This window comes from Chrysemys picta, chromosome 19 (genome assembly GCF_011386835.1).
Source record: "Chrysemys picta bellii isolate R12L10 chromosome 19, ASM1138683v2, whole genome shotgun sequence".
Taxonomy (NCBI): domain Eukaryota; kingdom Metazoa; phylum Chordata; order Testudines; family Emydidae; genus Chrysemys; species Chrysemys picta.
In genome coordinates, this window is record NC_088809.1 from 13396960 (window position 1) to 13421661 (window position 24702).

At 44.2% G+C, this 24702-nt stretch overlaps 1 long non-coding RNA gene across 1 annotated transcript in view; it reads right to left on the reverse strand.

Moving 5' to 3' along the window:
* LOC135976543 (uncharacterized) overlaps window positions 1–22107 on the reverse strand; it is a 71857-nt gene extending 49750 nt beyond the window's left edge. The window contains exons 1-2 of the long non-coding RNA XR_010593757.1: window positions 21971–22107; window positions 19410–19494 (exon numbers count right to left, since the gene is read on the reverse strand). This is a non-coding gene — a long non-coding RNA (uncharacterized LOC135976543). The remainder of the gene's footprint in view (window positions 1–19409; window positions 19495–21970) is intronic.
* Window positions 22108–24702: the final 2595 nt, after the last annotated feature.

The window sequence follows — 24702 nt, forward strand, 5'->3', positions numbered from 1 at the left end:
GACTTCTAATAGCCATTGAGAACAATGAGTTGCAGGTGCCTCTAGGCACCTAAATGTTATGTTCACAGCATACACACAGGCTACGTTTACACAACAAGCTAGGGTTGTGTTTCCCCTACTTGTGTATACACACTCGTGCTAGCTTTTATCGAGCCTGTGTGAGTATAAATAGCAGTGTAGCCATGGTACCATGGGCAGCCAGGGCACAGCTTAGCACAAACCCACCTGAAACCAGTAGGTACATAGCTGGTACTGTAGCTACACTGGTATTTAAACACGTGCTAACTCGCCGAGAGCGAGCACGAGTATGTCTATGTAAGCAGGGTGGTCACACCTCTAGCTTGTAGTATAGGCTTACCCACAGAGAAGTTAGAGACAAACGTAATTACTCTTACTGGAAGATTGCAATGTAAAGCTACTTCATTTCTTACAACTCAGAACACACAGAATCCAAAAATAGAGGGGGGGAAACAGGTTGCTTCATAAGGCAGTGAGTATAACACCCCCCCCCCTTACTTTAAGGTGGCTCTGCTGACTAACTCAGAGGACATGGCTTCCCTCAGAGCCCCTTAGCCTGGAAGCAGGACCGGACAAATCCCTCATGCTCATACCTGCATTGGCTAGTTTGCGAGAAAGGGCTGAAAAGAGGGCCAGGACAGTCAAGCTCAGGTAGCAAGGAGAAGGAGGAGAAAGATACTTGCTCTGGGGCAGAGAAAACTAAAGGATTCTAGGGTGTTGCCAAGAGCTAAACCAAGAGAGCAGCCTTTTTGCTGGATAGTGCCAACCCAGCACTTCACACACAAATAGCATCCCCTTGTGGTATTACGAGCAAATGAGCAAGTGACAGCACAGAAGAAATCCCAAATTCAGAACTCCCAATTCTGGCCACGGACCCTTTTAAACATTCAGAGGTTTTAAAATGTGAACAAATGCCTCAGACAGTAAGACAACTTGAATAGTCTTCAGGGTTAATAACCAAGGGCTCCATTTGTAACCAGTCACAGTGTGTCCTCGGAGCTGCAATATGTTGGCCCCAAAATCATGCACTAAACACAGTGAGAGCCAATGGCAACATCCAAGACAAACCAGAGATTTACAGAGAAAACCAAGCAGTGCATAAACCACTTTGATTTTTACCAAACCCCTTAAACACACAAAATGTTTTCTATCCATTTCGACAATCTAATGAACTGTGGCACAGAAGATTTAAATAACTTGCATCCCCATTTCACTCGCTCTAGGTTGGAAATGGGCACAACACTTCAGGTTTACTTTGATTGTAAGCTGCTTGGGGGAAGGGGCATCTTTTTGTTCTGTGTTTATACAGCACAATGGGCACGTGGGTTCTCCCAGGTAGAGCTGAGGAAATAATTTAGGTTTTGATTTGGTAGCTGAACTGAAAAAAAAAAATCAAATCTGTTTGTTTCAAACAAAAGAAAAACAAAGTTTCTCCCTGAACCAAAAAAAATCTGGAAAAAAAAAGTCGTTTTTTAAAGAAGTGTCAATTTGAAATGACACTTTGTTTTGGAAATGTCCATTTGAATCCATCTCAATCTGTTTGAGCCAAAGCAAAATATATAATATATGGAGATATCCTATCTCATAGAACTGGAAGGGACCCTGAAAGGTCATGGAGTCCAGCCCCCTGCCTTCACTAGCAGGACCAAGTACTGATTTTACCCCAGATCCCCAAGTGACCCCCTCAAGGATTGAACTCACAACCCTGGGTTTAGCAGGCCAATGCTCAAACCACTGAGCTATCCCTCCCCCCCAAAATAATGTGATGGTTCTGGTTTTTTGTGTGTGTGTTTTTTCAATCAAGACTGAATTCAATAAATCTTCAAATAGTTTCAGTGCCCTGAAACTAACTAACTAAAGTATTTTTCAGCCAATTTACTGTAACTGAAAAACATTTACCCAGCTGTACTCCTAGGTGCTCTGGTAATACTAGACAATAGTAATAATAGGGTTTGACTACACTAGAGAGACTAACTGCCAATCAATTAATGTGGAGTGAACTCAAGGTAGTTAAACACATTTGTAAAGGTTAGTGTGGATACTCCTTTACAAAGGAGAGTTGGAGACAAGAAAGATAACCCAATTAGCAAGTGCAAAGCCTATCTGATCCAGGGCCAGTTAAGAACATACGACTATAAGAACGTAATACTGGGTCAAACCAATGGTCCATCTAACCCAATAGTCTGTCTTCCAAAAGTGGCCAATGCCAGGGAAGGAACCGAACAGGGCAATCATCAAGCGAGCCGTCCCCTGTCATCCACTCCCTGCTTCTGGTTCAGAGGCTAGGGACACCCAATTCTTGGGGTTGTGTCCCTGACCATCTTGGTTAATACCCATTGATGGACCTATTCTCCATGAACTAATCTAATCATACTTTTGGCCTTCACAACGTCCCCTAGCAAGGAGTTCCACAAGTTGACTGTGCATTGTGTGAAGTAGTACTTCCTTTTGTTTGTCTTAAACCCGCTGCCTATTAATTTCTTTGGGTGACCCCTGGTTCTTGTGTTATGTGAAGAAATAAAAACCACTTCCTTATTTACTTTCTGCACACCATTCATGATTTTATAGATCTCTATCATATCCCCCTGTAGTTTTTCCTTTTCCAAGATGAAAAGTCTGTCTTTTTAATCTCTCCTCCATTACATACATCTTTTTTGAGATGGGGTGACCAGGACTGGATGCAGTATTCAAGGTGTGGACAAACCATGGATTTATACAGTGGCAGTATTCTCTCTCTTTCCTAATGGTTCCTAACAGTGTTAGCTTTTCTGTCTACCGCTGCACATTAAGTGGATGTTTTCAGAGAACTATTCACAATGACTCAAAGATCTTTCTTGAGTGGTAACAGCTAATTTAAATCCCATGATTTTGTATTTATAGTTGGGATGATGTTTTCCAGTACAGATTTATCAACAGTGAATTTCATCTGCCATTTTGTTGCCCAATTGTACAGTTTTTCAGATCCCTTTGTAATTCTTTGCAGTCAGCTTTGGACTTAACTATCTTGAGTAATTTGCAACATCTGCAAATTTTCCCCTTTTTCCAGATCTTTTATGAATAGGTTGGTCCCAGTACAGGTCCCTGGGGGGCCACCACTGTTTCGCTTTCTCCATTCTGAAAACTGACCATTCATTCCTACCCTTTGTTTCCTATCTTTTAATCTGTTCTGATCCATGGAGAGGACCTTCCCTCTTATCCCCTGACTGCTTACTTTAAAGCAGTGGTTCCCCAAATTTAACAACCTGTGAACCCCTTTCACTAAAATATCAAGTCTCATGAACCCCCTCCTAAAAGTGAATATTTCCAGGGATTTCCTCCTTTACCAGAATATAAATTATAAAAGCAGTGATCTTGGAAATATAAAATTTGTTTTATGACATGCTTATTACACACTATTATTATTAATCATTACAGTATTATTACATTATGAAAAAGGCAACACTCTTCCAAGATCTCACTTTCGTAGCTTGTATTACTTTGAATAAGCCTATTATAAGACAAGGCTCCTATGTTTCATCAAGGAGTATCAGATGTGAGACAGCATGAAGGTATTTAAGAAGCCAACTCAAATTGTTCCTCTTACACAAGCATTCAGGTCTTGAGCAGTCCAGGCAAACACCACACATTACAACAAAGCTTAAACTTGTTTTTAAAATTATTATGAAGAACAATACTAGCTGCCTATTTAATTTTAAAAACAGCAAAAAATATCCACCTTCCTTTCCATTTCTTATAAGGAGTCTTGAAGTTTAAATCTCCTCAGTGTGATAGAGATGCTTGCTTTGATCTGCTTAGCTCTTGGAAGTTCAGGGGCTCCGGGCTGCTGGCCCCGTGCTGCCCAGGGTCTCTAGGGACAGCTCTGTCCGCCATTAGGGAATTTTTTCCTGAGAACCCCCGTATCATTTCATGAACCCCAGTTTGGGAGCCATAGGTGAGGGACCTTGTCAAAGGCTTTCTGAAAGTCCAAGCACACTATATCCAGTGGATCACCCTCATCCACATTTGTGGACCCCCTCAAAGAATTCTACTAGATTGGCAAGGCATGATTTGTCTTTAAAATAGCTGTGTTGAACCTTCCCCAATAAATCACGTTTTTCTGTGTGTCTGATCATTCTGTTCTTTACTATAGTTGCAACCAATTGGCCTAGTAATAAATCAATTTTTTCCTCACCAAACGGCTTGACTGATTGTTGCCACTGATTTCAATAGGAGTAGAATGAGCCCCTAGGTGCATCTCTAGGTGTGTCACAGGTTTGACGCACTGACAAACCAGGCTCTCATGGTGGATTATGGGGTTTATACAAGAGAGGTACAAAGAATTCTGATAAATCATGTAAAAAGGGATTGATGTTTACCTTTGATAATGGGATAATCAAAATGATGAAAGAACTCCTTCAAAGAAGTCTGGTGTTTGAAGCTAGAGATAAGAGTCTTCTTTACAAACTGAAACACTGGTTAAGTAATTTGGGGGAAAGAGGATGCTTTTGGGACGCAAAAGGAGAAAGAGAGAACATGAGGGAGATGAAGCAGTGGAGGCTAGTAACAGTAGGTAGGCAAAATTGAGAGACAGACATTGAGACAATTTACAGTAGCAGCTAAAGATCATAATGATTATGGTTCAAAACAGGGGACTAAAAGAGGATGCAAAAAAAGTTCTCACTGAGAACAAGATGAAGAGACAAGTACAACAGAGTTTAAACACACACGTCTACTTCTGGGGCCTTTTGAGGTAGTTAACGCATTTGTAATAGGCAGCAGGTTTAAAACTCATCCCTAATCAGTCTCATGCGGTAGCTGAGCAAAATAGATGTTCTCAGCGAATTACCGTTGGTCAAGAACTGATCACACAAGTCGTCTCTTATTGCTGGTAACCAGAATTGCTCACACTGGAGTTCCAGTAAGAAGCCACTACACAGCCCTGGCTTGCCCTTTTCTTGCTGCTGTTAGTTTAAATGTGGTATCCACAGTCAGCCTAATACAATAATAACTATCCTGGAGTCTTTTTATCCAGTCTCCGCCTCGTTACTTTAGGACATTAAATTGTATGAGCCATTTATCTGCCAGCAAACCAAATCTGTGAAATGCACTGCAAATTAGCTGGCTCCATCTTTGCTACCCACTACTCCCTATTATTACACAAAAGAAACTAACACATGCTGCAAAGGGCATCGGGCCTCCGTCCACTGTTTCTAGTTAATGACACATGCTGCCCTCTATCCTGTAGCCAGTTTTGGATTTAAATGTATTCCAGTAACACTTTCCATTCCAATCTTATTGGTTATGTAGGTCACATTCATGCACTTCAGCACCAAAAATATTCTGAACTGAACTCAGTCTGGCCTTGCTACAGTAAATCTCCTACTTATGCTTCTCAGAAAGCCTGGGAGCCTTGGACACGTAACTCCAAACTGCATGCCGGCATATGCCAAGAGTGTGAATCATAAAAATGTTGGACTGGAAGGGACCGTCAGAATTCATCAAATGCAGCCCCCTGCACGGATTCAGGACCAAGAACACCTGTCAGCGATGGTCTAGGTTTTTGTCCAATCTGTTCTTAGAAACTTCCAATGATGGGGATTCCACAAACTCCCTCAAAAGCCTGTTCCAGAGCTTAACTACCCCCTTTAGTTAGAAAGATTTTCCTAATATTAAACCTAAATCTCCCTTGCTGCAGGCTAAGCTCATTACTTCTTATCCTACTTTCAGAGGACATGGAAAATAATTGATCAATGCCCTTTTTATAACAGCCCTAAAAATATTTGAAGACTGGTATCAGGTCCCCTCTCTTTTCTCAAGGCTAAACATGCCCAGGTTTTTTTTTTAAACCATTCCTCATAGGTCAGGTTGTCTAAACCTTTTATCATTTTTGTTGCTTTCCTCTGGCCCATCTCCAATTTGTCCACATATTTCCTAACGTGTGGTGCCCAGAATTGGACACCGTACTCCTGAAGAGGTCTAATCAGAGCTGAGCAGAGTGGGACAATTACCTCCTGTTTCTTACATACATCACTCCTGTTAATAAGTCTCAGAATATTAGCCTTTTTTCACAGCTGCATCACATTGTTGACTCATATTTAATTTGTGAACCACTATAACCCCCAGATCCTTCTTACCAGCACTACCGCCTAGCCAGTTATTCCCCATTTTGTAGTTGTGCATTTGATTTTTCCTTCCTAAGTGAAGTACTTTGCACTTATCTTTCTTGAATGTCATCTTGATGAATTCAGACCAATTCTCCAATTTGTCAAGGTCCTTTAGAATTCTCAAGCTGTCCTCCAAAGTGCTTGTGACCCCACCCAGCTTGGTGTACGTGACACTATGCCCCATATCCTTCATAGAAATATGCTTCTAATATGAATATGGCAGAACTAAGATGTATTGTATGCAAGGTGGGTCATGTGAGAGATCATTGGAAAGGTTGTGATTTACTGAATGTGATTATCCTATTTGTATGCATGTATCATGTCTGTATCTGAAGTTAGGAATATTAACGATGTATCAATTACAAATGTGTTTGCACCTGGGGAATGCCCACTAGACTAAATACTATCAGTCTGCCTGGGTAGGCAATGAACCATTAGGGAAAACAATAGGACTTTGGAAATGCTAATCTCCCAGCTTCCTGGGATGCTGCTTTGACACTGCAGGGTCATATGATCATGTCACCAGGTACTGGACCCCATCTTGCCCTACTAGTATTTTTCCACTCATAGGGACCAAAACTGGGAAACAAATGATTCCCACCATATCCTGCCCAGGATGACAGCTGAGAACATTTAAGGAACAAGGACTGAGGAGAAGACCTGAGGCCAGGCTGGAAAAGGTGTCTGGCCTGTGAAAGAAATGCCCAATACAACATTTAGGGTGAGAAATTACTACTTGTAACCAGTTTCTTTAGTGTATTGAGCTTAGTTTGCATGTTTGTTTTATTTGCTCAGTAATCTGCTTTGATCGGTTTGCTATCCTTTATAATCACTTAAAAATCTGTCCTTTATCGTTAATAAACTTGTTTTGTTTATTATAAAACCCAGTTTGTGAAATTCATAACAGGAGGTGGTGGGGAGGGGGGCAAAAAGCTGTGCATCTCTTCGTCCACTGGAAGGGGCGATTTTCATGAACTGACACTGTACAGATTTCTGTGCAATGCAAGACAATACAATTTTGGGTTTGCACCCCAGAAGGGCAATTCCCTAGCTGATTCTTCCCATGCAGTGCAGATTTCAGTGTCCGTGTCTTTCTGCAGCTGGGTTTGTCCATACCTGTACGTGTGCTAGAGGAGGCTTGAAGGCCTGGCACAGCAGGACAGGGTGAAGGAACGCAGGCTGGTGGAACAGGCGGGCTCAGTGGGACCCTAATACATCAGGTGGCACCCCGGAAGCAGGGGGCAACCCATCACAGTGTAATCAGCAAATTTTATAAGCACATTATCTACTCTGTTATTCAAGTCATTAATGAAAAATATTTAGTACCACCAGACCCCGGAAGAACTCCATTTGATACACCCACCTAATTTGACAGCGAACCATTGATGGCTACTTTTTGAGTAAAATCTTTCAACCAGTTGTGCACACACCTTATACTAGTTACATCTAAACCACATTTCCCTAGTTTACTTATGATAATGTCATGTGGGACTGTGTCAAAAGCCTTATTAAAAATCAAGATATATGGCATCTACTGCTTCCCCCCACCCACCAAGCCAGTAACCCTGTCAAAGAAGGGAATTAGGTTGTTTTTTGCATGACTTGTTCTTCACAAATCCATGCTAGCTCTACCTTCTAACCCTATTAACCTCCTGATGTTCACAAATTGATTTTTAAATAATTTGTTGCAGTATCTTTCCAGATATCAGAGTTACGATGACTAGTCTACAATTCCCCAGGTCCTCCTTTTCAAAGACAGATACTATGTGTTTGCCCCTCTCCAGGAATTCTCAAAGATAATTGCTTCAGCTAGTTGCTTAAGTACCCTAGAATGAATTTCATTAGGCTCTACCAACTTGAATACAGGTTTAATAAAATTTAGGTATTTCCCTACTTTGTCTTCCATTTCTTTCCCCCTTGTCACTCAACAAGTAAATATGAACATCTGGTCACTACAAAGGTTAACAGTGTTGAGAAAAAAAAAAAGAAAAGAAAAAAAAAAAAGTTATCCCCAATACTGTCCAAGAACTTGTTAGAAATTTGCGTTTTGCCATTTTACTTTTCCAACAGAGGTCTGGGTAGTTAAAGTCCCCCCTTACTACCAGGTCTTGGATTTTGGCTATTTCTGTTATTAATTCCTCCTCCTCTTCCTGGCTTTTTTTTTTTAAACTCCTTTTATCTTTATCCAGAGACTCAACTGTCTGCCTCCCACCTCCTCCTGGATCTCAGAACAAGAGTATATATTTTAATGTATAATGCAACACCTCCTCCCTTTCTACCCAGCCGGTTCTCCCTAAGCAAGCTATACTCCCTATACCAATATTCTAATCATGAGGCTTTTCCCGCACACTAGGGATGTAAAATGTTAACCGGTTAACATGCCTTAAATATTGTTAACGCCCGGACCAGCTGGCCCCAGTGGTCCCGTGCCAGCCAGCTGCAGGCCCCAGAGTGGCCCCGCCGGGCCAGATCCAGCAGGCCGGACCTTTAATCAATTAACCGTTTAAACAAAATATCAAAATTTTAAATTGTATTTACATCCTTATTTCCCACCAAGTCTCTGTAACACCAGTTAATATGGGGTCAGCAACCTTTCAGAAGTGGTGTGCCGAGTCTTCATTTATTCACTCTAATTTAAGGTTTCGCGTGCCAGTAATACATTTTAATGTTTTTAGAAGGTCTCTTAATTTAGTTATATATTATAGACTTATAGAATTGTTGTATGTAAAGTAAATAAGGTTTTTAAAGTGTTTAAGAAGCTTCATTTAAAATTAAATTAAAATGCAGAGCCCCCTGGACCGGTGGCCAGGACCCAGGCAGTGTGAGTGCCATTGAAAAATCAGCTCATGTGCTGCCTTCGGTTGCCTACCCCGAGTTAATACGTTACAACTTCATACTTCCAGTTCTCCTTGTTTATTCCCTACACTCCTTGCATTTGTATATAGACCTCTAAGATGTTGAGCAAATTCCTACATGGATATCCCCCTGTTGCGCCTATGACCCTATTGTAATTTTCCAGGTCTCCCCCCTCAACCCTTCCAATATCTAGCCCTCTGTTAAGGTCTCCTTTTTAAAGATTCATACCTAGGAATGTGCCAAGGCCATTTGAAGAAGAAATGAAGGTCACTCCTCTGTAAACAGAGGTCTTCAAGATGGACTCTGCACATTCACACTCACCACACACCTTCCCTTGAGTCTTAGTTCCAACTCTGGATATGAGTGGGCAGTGGAAAATTCGAGGTGACTGGTGCACCATGTCCCCTTTATAGCCACTACCTCGGAATCTTCAGAGCAGCAACGACACGGAAAATGGTAGCAGTGCCCATCGGATTGCTTTTACAAAGTTCCATTGGTTCAATCTGTACAGTCAGTGCATCCAACTCGCTTTGGTTCTTTTGAAAAATTCCCTGTCTCAGTAACTCACCCAAGGTCAGAGAGAGAGAAAACACACCACTCGGAACACAAGTACAAACCCTGCCCTTCACCAACGCACCACACACTGTCCATGCTCATACAGAAATAAGTCTTTAACACAAAGGAAGTTACTGCAAGAATCTGACCACAAACCTTCAACACACGCCACACAGTCTGAGAGACTCTTCTCCTCTGTAGCTCACAGACACACTAATATCAATGAGGGTGTGTGACAAGACAGAAGAAATCTATTCTACATGTCTTTTAATATAATCAGGGAAAGTCAACAGCAGGGACCAAACTTCACTCCCTAGTTAAGGACAACTGCAGAAAGAAAAAACCTCCCACCATTTCTCATTAACAGGAGATTCCCCCCGCCTCATTACTACAGCACAGCTTGCAATATGTGATGCTTCTCTTAAACACCCCAGCTCCCAGAGTCATGTGATCATGCAAAACAAGCCCTCATGATTGCTAAAAAATAAATAAATCCTAAAGCCTCAAAAAAACCAGAAGGCAAACAAAAAGCACTTAAAAATTAAGTCCTTTTTTAAAATTTGTTTTTGCAACGTGACTCCTGTTTTTTTGAGCTTTTGCAGTTGCCAATACTAATTGTCACAAGAGTTCTCAAATCGTTGAGCTATGCAGTGGACTTATTCTTCTGTTTAGAAACCTGGGGACCTCTTGTGGTGATAAATGGCATTTATCATTAGCATTGGCTTATGCCTTATAGACACCAAAACCTCTCCTTATAATCCCTAACAGCACTATAGATGGATGGAAACACAGGTCAGGGTTGGTGCTGTTTAAAAAAAAAAATTGTTGTTTGATAAAGAGATAAAAGGTCAGATATTTAATGGTATTTTGCCATTGCTGGCAAATGAACTCAGTGTTGCAATGGGATTTAGGCTAAGTGCCCAAATCACTTGTGAAAATCAGATTTAGGCTCCTAAATGCAGAGCACAGCAACACCTATATACCTTTAAAACTCTGGGCTCTAGTGAGTAAGATACGGTCTTACTTCACAGGGCAAATTAACAAAGCTTGTTGTAGCTCTGTAACTCTCACTTTGGTAAAGACACGCGGCCATAATAATTTGTCTCCATACAAGGGGCAGATTGAATTACTAATGAGTGGCTTTGGCTACAACATGGCCTCTCTCTCACGTAGACCAAGGAACCTGTACCCAGATTAAGGGTTGCATAGTAGGTGTATACAGATACAGAGCAGTACACGCCATTGCGATACTATCCTACACGTTGCAGTCAGAGGCCTGCTCCGGTTGAATTGTCTGCTTTTTCCTGGCTACTTCGCTTGGATCGTTCTTTAAAAGAAGAAGTTTTTAGATCTTTTCTACCTGCCTTTTTTTTTTTTAAATACCCCTCTAATTCTATGTGCACTAGTAAGTCACATTTACTTATCTTTTCTAGATCAAGATTTAGTTTGGGTATCACTATTAAAATAGATCAACCAAGTTGTCATAACTATAAAGGGAAGGGTAACAGCTGTCCTGTGTACAGTACTATAAAATCCCTCCTGGCCAGAGACTCCAAAATCCTTTTCCCTGTAAAGGGTTAAGAAGCTCAGGTAACCTGGCTGGCATCTGACCTAAAGGACCAATAAGGGTCCAAGATACTTTCAAATCTTGGGGGGGGAAGGCTGTTGTTGGTGTTCTTTGTTGGGGAGTGTGTTCGTTCTCGGGACTGAGAGGGACCAGACATCAATCCAGGTTCTCCACATCTTTCTAAACAAGTCTCTCCTATTTCAAACTTGTAAGTAAATAGCCAGGCAAGGCGTGTTAGTTTTCCTTTGTTTTTCTCAACTTGTAAATGTACCTTTTACTAGAGTGTTTATCTTTGTTTGCTGTACTTTGAACCTGAGACTAGAGGGGAGTCCTCTGAGCTCTTTAAGTTTGATTACCCTGTAAGGTTAATTTCCATACTGATTTTACAGAGATGATTTTTACCTTTTTCTTTAATTAAAAGCTTTCTTTTTAGAACCTGATTGATTTTTCCTTGTTTTAAGATCCAAGGGGTTTGGATCTGTATTCACCAGGAGTTGGTGGGAGGAAGGAGGGGGAATGGTTAATGTCTCCTTGTTTTAAAATCCAAGGGGTTTGGATCTGTATTCACCAGGGAATTGGTGAAGGTTTTTCAAGGTTTCCCAGGAATGGAATCCATTGAAATGGTGGCAGCAGAACCAGAGCTAAGCTGGTAGTTAAGCTTAGAAGTTTTCATGCAGGCCCCTACATTTGTACCCTAAAGTTCAAAGTGGGGATCCAGCCTTGACACAAGTGAAGCTTTATAAGAATTGGAGGGAAATACTATGCTGTAGACTAGGGTGGCCTTCAGTTGGCAAACCAATATGGTACATTTCAGGTCTAAAGAACAGGGATACAGATAAGGCTGCGATTTTCCATCACAGGCTGCGATTTTCCATCACAGGCTGCAAGAAGCAGAGCTGGTAATAACTGATGAAATGACTGTTGTATGTTGGTCTGGTTATTGGGATGTTTACTAGGATTATATTAGTTTACTTTAAGAGGGGGTTTAAGGAAAGACAAGCAAGAAGGGACAAGAAGAGCTCAAGATACATCTTCCTTCAGCAAAGACTATGGGTTGCTAAGGTACACTGCCTTTTAGCTGGGACGAGATTTCCACCTTCCCAGCCAACCTGCTAAACTAGTTTAGTTCAGAAGGGCCAAAGCTCAGGAACACATGAGAATAAAAGGATTCTAGCCATTTAAAAAGGGTGTCCGTCAAGAGGAGGATTAAGATGAAGGCACCATTGGGGTATCTGAAGAAGTTAGGCCTGCCTAGGCTACCATCAGGCAATAGTAAGCCAGTAGGCAAGAAGCCACATGTGTAGATTGTTCTAAAATCCTCTAACGGGTTTGTTTCCATTGTGAGATTGGTTGTAAGAAGACTGGTTTAATCACTGGATACCAATGATCAGACTCCCACAGAGAAAAAAAATGCAGGTATCTGTGCTCAGTGAACCCTGCTGGGTAAGCACAGCTGATGTGCAGGGTGCTGTGACTCAAGACCCAGTCTAAGTGGGAGGTCTGTGGCATTGCACCCAGGAGAAGCAAAGGCATGAGGGTTGCACTGAGAGAGACCAGGAAGGGGACAGCGGTGCAGCTAGCCCTGTAACCATGACAGTCACTTTCATCCTGGTTACAAGTTCGTGGCATTGACCCAGAGGCTGGAACCAAAACACCTTACACCTGAAACCCCCCCATCCCTCCCCACACACTCTGGAGCAGCATGGATCTGGATCGAAGCTTCACAGCTGGGCCCAATCCTGCAAGGTGCTGAAAATCCTCAACCACCATTGAGTTCAATGCCCAGTGCAAATGGGGGCCCAGTGCTGGCTGGCGTTCCTAGGCAAAACTGAAACACGAGTAATATAGCTAATAATTTTTCCTATTTCTCTCTCTGGACTTTCTAAACACTATTATTCTAACGACAATAGGAGGGAAGTAGTCCTGCATATCACATGCATGATGAAATAGAGGTCCACTTTCCTACAAATAACACTCACTTATGCATACAGTTGACTTCCTCACGTAGCTTTGTGTTAACCTCTTAAGTGTGTCCTTGTAATAGGCACCCTGTACAGCACAGAAAATAAATGGTGGAAATAAAAGGATAGAAGTCCCATACACAAGAAATGGGAGTTTGATTCTGCTCCTACAGCTGTCTTTCTATTGCAGAAACTTCTTCAAAAAGAAAGCCATTAGCATATTCTTTAGAATCTGTTTTTTCATCCTCAAAGCAATTTTTTTTTAAAACCCATGTAAAGGTTTCTGTTTACAGCTACAATTAAACACTGATAACTATCTAACAATATCCCTTTGATGAGAAGTCAGACAATGTATCGCTCCTGTTTAAAATATCAAGCTTATCTATCCTCTGTCAATGGCTGCTTAAATAATTAACTGGCCTTTGGCTATTAACATTACCTCTGTAAAGAACGTCTTCAGAGGAGTCCTTTTGCAGTGAGTTGTTACAGGCACGTCTCTTCTTGATGATGATCGCGATCTTGTTGATGATGATAAAAGACCAGGCTACGTTTGCAGAATGCAATGAAGTTTGATTCTATTTATGATGTTCCAATTCTTCATCTCTGGTACAGACTGGGAGACATAGCAGCATAATCTGAGATGGTGCCAGAATGAAGTAACTTAAGTCTACTGGCAATTTTTGTACCATTATACAAGTTTAGAAAGCAAGATAGTCAAGGGGGTGTAACTGCCTAATTTGGACAACGTTCTACTAGTATAGAAGTGCTCATATTGGTATTGCTTACTCTGCTAAGGGAAGAAATACCTTTATGCTGGATGCCTCCAAAGAGCATAACAGGGTGGAAGTAGAGGCAACTTTTTTTTTTTTTTTTTAAAAACAACAAGCCCGCTGCCCATGGTACTGACCGATATTGTCTCATACTTTCCTCGTGCTCCACCATCTAGTGTCTCTTGTCTTATACTTGGGTTGGCACAGGGACAGCCTTTTTGTCCTGTGTTTGTACAGTGCCCTGCACAATGGGGTTCTGGTCCAGGACTTGCAGTCCTGGAAGCTACCACAATGCAAATAATAAAATACCAGTAAACTGTATCCACTCTAGGTGGTCATACCACTTTACACTGGTTTCTATGGAAGTACAAAAACGGTATGTAAACAAACCCTAAGGCAGGAAGCTGTCCAAGAGCAGCACCGCAGTCAGTCTAAGCAGCATATAGTATACAGTGTCCATTGTAACGGCCACATGGGAGCATCGTTACCTCACACGAATAGCACTTAGAGCGCCAAGATAAGAATCGGGGCTTAAACACCTCAACATTTGGGCCTTTTTCAATAAGGTTGAGGTTCTACAACTCATCCGCTCTTCCAGCGTCACCTCATTAATGTTCACAGAGTTGAATAGGCAATATTCCTCAGCTCCAACATTTATCAAGTCACAAACAGAAATGCTAGTCCACAAAGGGCTGAATTCATTCAAAGATGTTGAACTCCTCACAAGAAACGTCTGGTTTAGCTACCCGTCCCCGTGGTGGATTTCATCGCCTTCTAGGCCAACAGTTTCAAAGGCGTATTACTGTACCACATGCTGTGTACTATTAGCCTCCCGCACAGCGGTGTGCGCTCACGACCTTTGGGGAGAAGAAATACACATGCAGAGACGGACACCTGCCTGTACAAACACAGCAACTCCAAACACGCTCAGACACTGCCGCCCCCTCTCCCCTCCCCCCACCCCCCCCGGACTGGTGACCATGGACCACATGCAGACACCAGCCCCCTCGACCCCCAAACACAGCCCTCCTAGGCATACCTCCCCCCCCCCCACACACACACCAGCACCTGCCCATACACAGCTGCAGCCCCTCCCATGAATGAATGCACAAACCCCAGCCTCCCCACAAATACAGCCACAGCCACCCATCCCACCTGCACAGCCACAGGCCCCCCACCATGCAGATACCATCCCCGCCCCAAACAGCCTCAGCACACCTCCCCCCCCCCCCACGCAGACACCAGTCCCCCCACCCCCAACGAACATGCCCCCAAACATGTGCACAGACACCAGGCCCCCCTCCCACAAACACAGCCACAGCCCTCCCTCTTGGACATGCACTCAGACACCATTCCTGCTCCCCCCCTCCCCCATGAACAGAGACTTCCCCCTAAGGACAAGCACGCAGACACGGTCCATTTGCAAACATAGCCACCCCCACTACAGACATCAGTCCCGTCCCCCCCGCATAAACACAGCCCTCCTCACCCATAGATGGGCACGCTGACATCCTCCCACAAACATGTGCACAAACACCCCTCGTAAGGGCAGATGCCCCCCCCCATCCCATGGATACAGACACCAATCCCCATGGACACATATGCAGATACCAGGCCCCATAAAAATCAGTCCCCCCTGCCACGAACACAGCCACAACCCTCCTTGAACACTTCACACATATTCCAGCCTATCCCATAAACACAATGCCCCCCAGCTGTGCGCGAAGACATGACCCCTCCCAAACACAGCCACCCAAGGCATACCTCAAATCCCCCCATGCCATGAAAACAGCCAGCTGCCCCAACCCCATGGACGAACAAAGCCAGCACCCCCACAGACCTGCATGCAGATACCAGCCCCCTCATCAACACAACCACAATGGACATACACAGACACCAGCCCCACCACGAACACAGCCAGCCTGTCAGAAATACACCATGTGCAGACCCGAGATTCCCCATCAGAACAGCGCCTCCCCTCCCCGGACACACGGTTAAAACACCACTCCCCCCCCCCCCCCGCTCCACACAATGAAGACAACCATGCCCCTCATGGACACAGACATCCCCCATGGACACAGCCACCCCAACCCACAGATGTGTTCACAAACAGCCCCCCCATGAGCACATGCTCAAAATGTCCTCCCCTTGAATGCACCTAGAGACACTACTCCCCTCCAGATGCGGGTACAGACCCCAGCCAACCATGAACACAGCCACTGCCCCCCCCGATGCATCACGCAGACACCAGTTACCCCCACCCCTCCATAAATACAGTTGTTTCACAGAGACCCTCATGCAGACAACAGCCCCCCACCCTTCCACACAGCCACACACTGTTGTAGACATGACTCGTGCCCTGCCATACATATGGTCACCTCCCCACGGAAGCGAACCACCTGCACCCCTGGGAACACAGCCACCATATTCCCCATGGACACTTAACAGCAACACCAGCCTCCCCCACCCCCAAACCAAACCGCCTCCCCAAAGACCTGTGTGCAGACAAAGAGCCCCCCTCCACCCCCGTGACATGCAGGTGCTGACACCAGCCCCCACCCACTATGAACACAATTGCTTCCCCAGCCACAAGCAGAGAGCAGCGCCCCCAGCATATGAACACAGCCAGCTCCCACCTTCCCCCACTCCCTCCATGTTTCTCACACAAACCCTCCACTGATTTCAGGTGCACCCCACCCACAGACTTATGAACACACCTGACACCACCCTTCTCCTACATATACCTTCCCACTCTCCCATGTACAAAACTGCACCCTCACCCATATGCAGAGGGGAGGGAAATTCAGATTTTTTCTCAGGTCTTTACGCTCACGTCTCAAATGCCACTCTGACTAGTCACTCAGGAAACTACCCAGTAGAAAATACTCCCAGTACAGCCTTGTGTCATGTCTCCTTTAGCATGGTCAGGGCAAGCACGGTATCCCTAGTCTCCGTTTGCCAGAAGCTGGGAATGGGCAACAGGGGATGGATCACTTGAGGATTACCTGTTCTGTTCTCTGGGGCACCTGGCATTGGTCACTGTCGGAAGAAAGGATACTGGGCTAGATGGACCTTTGGTCTGACCCAGCCTGGCCGTTCTTGTGTTCTTAACTCTAGTGGGTAAAGAATAGGCCTGGGACTCAGATATGGAATGAAGGGATTCCCAGCTCTGTCCCAGACAGGCTATGCAACCTCTGGCAAGTCACGTGAGGCCCCATTTTTAGAGTACCGAGTGCCTGCAGTTCCCATTGGCTTTAGTTGGAGGTGAGAGTGCTCAGTATTCCTGGAAAAAAATACCTAGATCTTAGGAAAACTGGATCACGGAGAAGCTGCCTATCAAACAGGTATAATAATAAATATTTAAATTGCATCACAGGGCTAAAGCAAGATTGATGGATGATTGGAAACACTCTGTGAAAGGTCAACTTCCATTTTTCTTCTTGAAGATTTTACATTGCTTTAACAAGACAGAAACAAACGTAAGATTTGTCACCAGAACAATCTCCGATCATTGGTTTAATCTGATCTGCTGATGCTAAGCACTTGGTGTGACGGGTTGGATCACAGAAACCCCCTTGGGAGCTGCCACCTAATGTACCAAGACTACTTCTATTCCTGTTTTCCCTGCCAGCTCAGGACTCCAGCACCCTGTCTTGCTGAGCCAGACACTCCCGTCTGCTCCAACACAGACCCAGGGTCTGAATAACTTGCCCCAAAGCTGCAAGTTTACCTGAAAACAGCTCACAGAAGTGTGCTTGTCTTTAGCACTCAGATGCCCAACTCCCAATGGGGTCTAAACCCAAATAAATCTGTTTTACCCTGCATAAAGCTTATGCAGGGCAAACTCATAAGTTGTTTGCCTTCTAACACTGATAGAGAGATACGCACAGTTGTTTGCTCCCCCAGGTATTAATACATACTCTGAGTTAATGAATAAAAAGTGATTTTATTAAAATACAGAAAGTAGGATTTAAGTGGTTCCAAGTAGTAACAGACAGAACAAAGTAAGTCACCAAGCAAAATAAAATAAAATGTGCAAATCTATGTCTAATCAAACTGAATACAGATAAACTCACCCTCAGAGATGCTTCAGTAAGCTTTTTCTCAGACTGGACACCTTCCAGGGCTGGGTACAATTCTTTCCCCTGGTACAGCTCTTGTTGTAGCTCGTGTGATAGCTAGGGGATTCTTCATGATGGCTCCTCTCTCTCCTTTGTTCTGTTCCACCCCTTTATATATCTTTTGCATAAGGCGGGAACCCTTTATCCCTCTGGGTTTCCACCCCCCCTCACTAGAAAAGCACCAGGTTAAAGATGGATTCCAGTTCAGGTGACATGATCACATGTCACTGCAAGACTTCATTACCCACTTGCCAGCACACACACACATACAGGAAGACTCACAGGTAAACACAGCCATCTGCAGACAATGGGAGTCATCAAGATTCCAAACCATCATTAATGGCCCACACTTTACATAATTACAATAGGCCCTCAGTTATATTTTATATTTCTAGTTTTAGGTACAAGAGTGGTACATTTCTACAAATCGGATGATCACACTCAGTAGATTTGTAAGATATTACAAAGCTTATAGAGACCTTTTGCATGAAGCATGTCCCAGTTACGTTATATTCACTTATCATCATGTTTTTATAAAACCATATAGACTGCACAACGTCACACTTGGACCCTTCAGAAGGCAGCCAAAATAAATATTAAGAAATCCCATAATACACCTAGTTAGTTGTACAATGTCTCCCTATTGTGTATGGATTCCTTCCTGATCAGCTGTTGGCTTACTCTCATCTTACCATGCGTAAATAAGTGTAATAAGTTGCCCAGCCAGTTGCAATGTTCAGCCACAGTCTTGGCCTTTTTGATCTCCTGCAGCCATGAGCGTGTCAGGCTGACAACAAACCTGGAGGAGAATAGTACCACACAGGGAAAAGGAAAAGCTCCTTGTAGGAGGAGGAATAATTGTATTTATACTAGGAGAACAGCCAAAGAACTATCCAATGGGGTGCTGTTCTTAACAGTTACAAGGCAGCATTCCTGCAAGCAATATCCAGCAGTGTGAGACAAAGCTAAGCATCAACCTGTTCTGCATGTAGGGCATATGAGAGAGAGAGAGAAGGGCAGTTTTCAGAGAAAAGTTTAGTCATAAGACTGAGTTAGAGCAGTCCCTGAATTAACCGGGGGGGGGGGGGGGGGGGGAAGGGAAGGGGGTCAGGGAGAGGAAATCACAGTCTAATGCTCTCAGAATGTGATTGAGACAAACTCTTGGCTTTGAATGGCCTAGGAGGCAGAGCGCTTCAGGAACTTGACCAAGATCAGTTTCCTTCCCTGGAACACTTATTACTAAACACAGATTCTGTGCTTGCCACTGTAATAATACCACCACCCTGCTCTTACATGGCACTCTTCTTCAGTAAGTCTCAAAGTACTTTACAAATGGAGGTCAGTTTAAAAAAAACTGAAACAAAAAAACCTATAGATACACAGATGGGAAACTGAGGCAGAGAGATGAAGTGACTTACCCAAGGTCTGCCTGAGTCCCTTTCCAGTGCTCTAACCACTAGGTACTCTGCCTCGTTTTGTAAGAGACATGAAACAGTGAAATCCCTAGAAGACAAGAAACAGAGGAGACAATGCAGACCGACCCAGAGGAGGTAGTAACCTAAATTCCCACCCACCCTTTCAAAACCCTTTCTTGTGAGCATCACAGTAGGGTTACTAATAAAAGCCCCTCTTTGGCACTGAGATGTACACCTGTTGCAAGCTCCATTGGCTTTACTGGAGTTCCATTAAGGGCTCCGCCCACACACAGCTTCTTGCTAGATCTGGGCCAGAGGGTTACTTGTCATCGCCATAAGGAATGAGCACAGATTGGAGGCACGCTTTGAAGATAAGGAAACGCTGCACCAAGTGTGGTTAATAATGGAGCAGAAACTTGGCGCTAGAGACCAATGCCACATTTGGGAATGTTTGTCAGAAGATTCAGAATTAAAAAACAAAACAAACGACTCCATAGGGTGAAGGTTTGAGAAAGCTGAAACAATTAACAGTGGTTGGCTGGCCTGCTCATTTTATATACCATCACTCAAACTACACTTGAGTGCCCTCCGAGAGATATGAGACTAAGTGTAGTGAAAGCTTCAAGTTAGCTTCATGTTTGCAGCCAGACAGAAAGCATTTGAGTGGGTAATTACCCAGCCAATGCTTAGGATTGTCACCTTTTTTTTTTTTTTTTTTCCCCTCTGTAAGTCAGCCAGGCTTTCAATTCATCTTTTTTTTTTTTTTTGGTTAGATGCAATCATGTTTCACAAGTGCAGACAATTCCTCCGCTGGTTCTGTTAGGAACCTGGAATTGCACCCACTGGCAAAGTGCACAAAACAAAAACAAACAAATGCCACTGATTAGATACAAATGACAGCTTCTTCTGGACCAGCATCCTCAACCTTTTCAGATTGGCAACCTCTTATTTGAGATAATTTTTCATGACCCACTTACATTTACTATAAAAGAGTAAAAAAATATATTACAATGCTAAGCCTATATAATTGGCGTGTGTGCTGAGAGGCTGGCAGAACACTTGACTGGGAAGGATAACGGTGTGAGGAGAGTGGGGAAGGGAGATTTTCTTTGCTTTAGATCATGATAAAGTTTTAGAATCCTTGCAATCCTCCCAATCGCTTTTTCTGAATCCCAGGATTGTAACCCATGGCTGAGAAACACCAGTTCTAGCATATAGACTTGAACCCAACTATGGGGTGAGTTGTACCATGCCCAACACTTCCTCTCCCTCCCTCCCCTCTAAAAAAAAAATATCAGTGTTCTGGGAGGGTGAATGGCCGTGTTTGTTTTTGGTAAAACAGAAAAACAATTGCACGATGTGGTGCCCTGTTAGAAAGCTCAAAATACAAGACATTTTGCCTCCTGATTTTGTCCTAATGCATTTGGCAAACACAATGTACCCGACGAGCAACGTGTATTTCCTTCACGTTTTGAGCGGAGCCAAGATTTACCCGGTGGTTGCCTCTTGTTCAAGACCTTCTTCTTACCATAACCTGAATTTGTTCAGCTGGGAAAAAGCCACATCCTCACTTCTGGTTTGTTGTTTCACAAGGTTCTTCTGGGGGGGAGGGAATCCCCCAAGGCCCCCCCCCATTACCACAGCATCTGAGCACCTCAATCTTTAATGTACTGATCCTCATTAGCACCTCTGTGAGGTAAGGCACTACTTTTATCCCCATTTTACACATAGGCAAAGTGACTTGCCCAAGGTCATGCAGAAAGCCAGTGGCAGATCAGGGACTGAACCTGGGTCTACCAAGTCCCAAGCTAGTGATCATACACAGTCTCTGGCCAAATTTTCAATGCCCTGTTTGATATTGTTAAAACATTAAACATGATTTTCAAAGCAGCTCAGTTTCTGCGCAGACTCTGGATCTGCAGGGCTCCTTGGGAGGATTCACAGATACGGACTTCTTCTAAGCCGGATCATTTTATTTTTTTTGCTTCGAGGCCCAGCTGTGAGGATTTGATTTTTGGCCACATGGTGGCACTATGAAAATGGCCATGAGTCAGCTACTGAATTTCACAAAGCAAGTTCCAAGAACCATTCCCCTTCCTACACAAACAATGCCAGGAGCTACACAACCCCATGGCTACTTCAGACAATGGGTTGTGATGGGCCAACACTTTTTCTTCACAAGCAGAACTATTTAATCCAATCATATTTAAAAAAAAAAAACCTAGACAAACAAACAATTAGAAATTAACTTTTCTTTTTGGGCCAGTTTCTCTGCACATAGATGTATGGAAATCTAGGGAAGCCACTGGCCTCTCTCAGGGATTTCAAAATCTCATGGTCAATTACTTCTAAGCTACAGAGAACAGCCACAGATTCAAACAATTGCCTACTACGGCACAGCCAAGGACGCAACAAGGAAGAGACTCAAACATATACACTTTAACTGTTAAAAGGAAGCATGAAAAATCAAAGGATAAATTGCACTGAGGATATTAACAGCAGTTCAGATTTAAGGAGCCAAAAACCTCACATTACCATATTGTTAATAGGACTTAAGCGCCTACCTGCTGCCAACACTGCTGGGTCACTGCATGTTTAGAGGGGTGCTCAGGTAGAAGGCACCTTTAAATGGATTCCTTTCTACTAGTCTCTGGTGAGCATCCCATGAAAAAATCCCACACAGAACAGAGTCTGGGACTGCATAGCTGGAGTTTGTTAGTCTCTAAGGTGCCACAAGTACTCCTGTTCTCATAGCTGGAGAGAAGTTTCCCAGGAGGTCCAGGTTGAACTACTCCCTCTGAGGTGTGGGGGCGCTTGCACAACCAAAGAAACCAAACCACAATGCTTCCTCTAGCCACATCTCCTTCCTGCAGCGGGAATCCTTACACAGCACCATCAACAATATTCATCTCTAGAGCACCCTGGCCTGGTCTCCAGCTCGCAGAGTGTCCCTTGACTGAGCTGGGCTGCTCTTCCAGGTTCTAAGCCTAAGAAGGCTCAGCTGCCCTTGATTACCGCCAGCTGGCAGTCATCTCCCTGAGCTGACTGTGCAAACAACACACCTCCCCCACTGCTGGGATTCAAACCAAACCCACAGCAGTGTCTGGCTTGGTGAGAATTCCCTGCAGGGGCAGAGGGAGTGGGAATACATAGCACACAGCCCCCTCTAAAGGTCACTGGAAGTACTGCAGAACCTGCACTTCGGGCCTCTTTTGGAAAAAAATCAAGGAATAGGTTTTGCATTCTGCTCAACGCGTCTCTGTTAGTAAAATAGGTTCTAAGGTCCAGGGCTGTGTGTATGACCTTTTATTGACTGCACCGTTATAACACTTGCTGCCTTTGCATGCACAGTCCCTGCACCATGGTTGATAGTATCTGATTCTTTATTGGGGGTCCCTTTGGGACAATGCTAGAAGTTGCCATAAAACCAGAACAGATTCTAAATTCTAGTCTGAAGTGATTTACTCAGGGCTTGAAATTCATGCCCTTAGAATTAGCATGAATTTAAAGCAATGCTGCGCATACAATTCCCAGAGCAGTTCAGAGCTGAGCACTAAAGCTGCAGTTTAGAGGTTATTTGCCCAGGTCAAAGGCAGTCCAGAATGGCAGTGAATTTATTAAAAAGCAACAGAGGGTCCTGTGGAACCTTTATGACTAACTGTTAGTCTTAAAGGTGCCACAGGACCCTCTGTTGCTTTTTACAGATTCAGACTAACACGGCTACCCCTCTGATAAGTGAATTTATTAGTACTTACTAGTAGTACTTTTTTGATTATTAATACTTATTATTTGAACTGCAGTAGCATTCAGGGGCCTCAGTCAGCATCGGGGGGCCCCAATGCACAAGGTGCTGTGTAAATGCACAGAAAGACCCAGCACCTGCCCAGAATAGTTTATAATCTAAGGCCCAATCCTGCAATAGGATGCATGCAAGGAGATATCTGCAAGCTGCCCCATGTGAGAAGATATGTGCACCCACACAGAGCCCACATGGGACAGCTTGCAGAATCGGGGCCAGAATTGCTAAAGGGGTCAATAAGTGAGTGCGAGAAATTAAAGGACCAAAGTGGGAGAGAGGAGGAGGAGGGTGAAGATGGCTTGGTTGTTGCACAAGCACCAGTAGGTAGATCCAGATGGCATGTGCTGCTGGGGAGAAATTCAAATGCAATGAGGGCACCATGCCCCTGGGCTGGGAGGGAACACAGAACAATCTCAAAGGGCAGTTAGGAAGAGGGACACAATTGCTTCCTAGAGTATAGGAGAACAGGAGGGCAGCACCAGGATCTTCTCAGACTGAATCAGGGCTTGCCAATTGCCCTCCCTGGGCACCAGACCCTTCCGTCCCTGCTTTCTCCACTGTGGGTGGGAGACCCACCTCGTCTTCAGCTTCCCTCATCTGGAATAGCCTCCCTCTATGTCCTCACTTCATTTCAAACATCTTATCTCTCCATCTCTGCAACCGGATTAGGCTCTAATTTAAACAGAGTGGGGGAATTCAAGTTGTTCTCAAACATGCTTGATGGCATAGTTCTATGGGCGGTCTCATATGCGTAAGTTTCCCCCTGTCATCTAAAAAAAAAAAAATACTTAAAGACATCTAGATGCCCTTCCTGAAACACACCCACCCTATTATTAAATCATTAGGAACTTTTAGATCCAGAGTTCAATCCCACCTCCCCCCGCAGATGTCAACTCCTGCACAGCTGTTGTTGCAATGTCATTTGCTGACGGTTGCCCAGCAAGTCAGTAGCAGAGCCAAGAATAGAACCCAGATGTTCTGACACTCATCCACCCCCATTCTCTAACCACTAGACACCACTCCCTGCAAGAGCTGGACCAGTGTAATCCAGAAGTCCTGACTCTCAGCAACCCTCACACACCCAGAGCCAGAATTAAAACCCAGGAGATCTGGCGCCTAGAGCCCAGGCTCTAACCATTAGCACGCACTGCCAGAATCAGGATTAGAAGCCAGGTGTCCCGATTCCCATTTCCCCTCTCTGACTACTCCCAGAAGAGGCAACAACCCCAGCTAATGCTAGAGATACACCACATCCCGCAGGCTGAGCACTCCGCTCATAGATGGAGCATCGTTCAGGAAAGGCAGACACTCCATCAGCATCCTCGGGACACTCCTCTAGCCTGGCAGCTGCTTTCATTTCCCCCAGCTGCAAAGCTGTTGCCATCTGGCTGTTTAGAGACTGGAGCAAACGGAGCTGGTGGTCCTAGTCCAGTCCTCACTGGATAGGGATCTACATCAAAAGCCACCCGCCTCACCACGGATGCTCAGCAGGCTCTG